Consider the following 2,240-nt stretch of genomic DNA (forward strand, 5'->3'; position numbering starts at 1 on the left):
AATGGATAGTGTTGTATTTAAGCCTAGGTAGAGAATATAAATGCATATGGACATGGTGTTTTTAATTTGATATAGTTGCACCTTAATTGTGGTTAGGATGGCTTGATACCACTAGCAAAAGGTATGTCAAAGTGATTATCCCTAGTGTTAATATTTTAATAATTGATTTTTTCAATGGTTGATCTAGTCTCCAATGACCAAGTGCAATGAAGCCAACATTGATCTGGTCTACTGTGGGTAAAATTGTAGCATGTTATGTTATATGTGCTCCTCAACTTAAAATTCGATGCCTATATTTCTGATGGACAACTGATCATTGTATGTGAAGACAATTGTTTTTTAATAGAGGTGCGATAAGAATACTCATGCACATTGTATGGGTGAAACAATGCTTTTCTTGCCAATATTTTTGCAGTTGAACATATTACATGAATTGTAGACTATAATTTGATCATGGGAAATAACGATGATTCAAAAGCCACATGGGTGGAAATGTGGATGGATTTATGTATCAAGATGATGTAGTGCTTGCTCTTGTTGGTGTGCACGAAAGCTTTCCATGAATGGCTCAGGCGAGTAGCAACATGTCAGCTATGACATGGTGCATGATTGGATCACTCAAGAGCATGAGTTTCCACGAAGACTGCAGTTTGCAGCGATTCGAATTGGGGTATGAGCAGACAGATTGAATCCTTTACAAAATTTGACTAGACCATGGTAGGTTGTAAAGCACCTTGAGTCAGCTGGGGCTTTAGCCAAGGAACTTGAAAATTGGAATGATGTTGTCGGTTTTTATAAAAGGGTTTGTGTGTTGTACAAAAAATGTGGGAAACCATATCTTGCTTCAAATGCACTAGTAAGGGAGAACTTCCTTTGGAGGATGTTGTACCTGATGAGGTTGTGCGGATGTATATTGTTTCTTGGGGGATACTTGAGGATGAAGGCAAGGAGAAAATGACCTATGATACATACCATGTTGTTACTAACATATATCTAAAGTTGGAAAGGTTTAGTGATGTAGTAACGATTCTTTTGAGATGAGTTTTATCATCAGACAAATGTAAAGATATTAATAGTCAATGCAAGGCATACTTGAGTGCAATTATTGTGTATCTTTGTGCACATGAAATTAAGCAAGATGAAGAATGCTACAATGATTGTTCCTAGATTGATTTCTTTTTCAATAGTGAACAAAATTAATGTGTTGAGAAATTAATTCAAACATACATAGAAGCAGAAGTTGAGGAAAAGATACTTCATGATTTCAATTCTAGCAGTGACCTTGCATGGAAAAACCTGAGTATAAATTCTAGTGCATTAGTGAGATGGTGCACTTAGGATATGATTAAGTTGCTGCATAAACAAAGGTTGAGTTGTGTTTGGTATATCTAATATTGTGTATTGCAGGGAAAGCATGACAAAGCCTTGTAATGTTGAAAGCCTTATCATGGTATATCCTTGTATTTATTACTATGAGATTTGAGCATAATGTCCATTAGATTGTAGCTCTGGGTGATTTTAAGTCAAGATGTATGGATGTCATTGTCAAATTCATGTATATTTATGCCATATGTAGTCCATGATGAGGTCTTTTCAAACACTGTCTGAATTTTGTGAATCAATGTCATGATGTCAAAATCTAGTCCATAAAGTTCTTGATGGAAATTTTTTGTAGCCATGCATCTCACTTTGAATCTTTGTAAATCACAAATGAGGCCCTCTAAATTATGGTCAAATCCTTGATTAAGAGTCAAAGTTCTAGTCTATGAGATGAAATTTTCTACAAGAAGGCTTTCATAATTTGCAGGATGTTGATGATGATGATGCTTAGGGGGAGCATTTCTTGCATGTGCTTCCTAAATAGATGGATACTATGTTGTTGCATGAGGAGAGATTCTTGATGGATGTGATTGTTGTTGTCTATGTTGGAGGATGTTGTTGTTACTGATGATTGATTTTATTGCTGGTATGATACATCCATTTGCTACTGCTATTTGAAATGATGTTATTGTTTTAATGATTGTGATTTGATACTGTTGTTGAGGATACTTCTATTGTTCATAGTTATGTTGTTTCTTAGGAGTATGTTTTTGTTTCTTATTGATGCGTATGATGTGTTTCTATTAACTATTGATTGACATTGCTACTGCTTCTTAGAGATTTATTGTGGTTAGATCTAGTTATTGTTTAGGGGGCACTGCTGCCTTTTCCTTTTTTGATCAGTAGAGTGTTTGTTGAGG

At 35.1% G+C, this 2,240-nt stretch overlaps 1 pseudogene; it reads left to right on the forward strand.

Moving 5' to 3' along the window:
- Positions 1 to 598: 598 nt before the first annotated feature.
- Positions 599 to 1,338, forward strand: LOC149157542 (gamma-soluble NSF attachment protein pseudogene; annotated as a pseudogene).
- Positions 1,339 to 2,240: the final 902 nt, after the last annotated feature.

The sequence above is a fragment of the Pinus tabuliformis genome, chromosome 5_2 (genome assembly GCF_031772625.1).
Source record: "Pinus tabuliformis cultivar Carrire ecotype Pingquan chromosome 5_2, CPIR1, whole genome shotgun sequence".
Lineage (NCBI taxonomy): Eukaryota > Viridiplantae > Streptophyta > Pinopsida > Pinales > Pinaceae > Pinus > Pinus tabuliformis.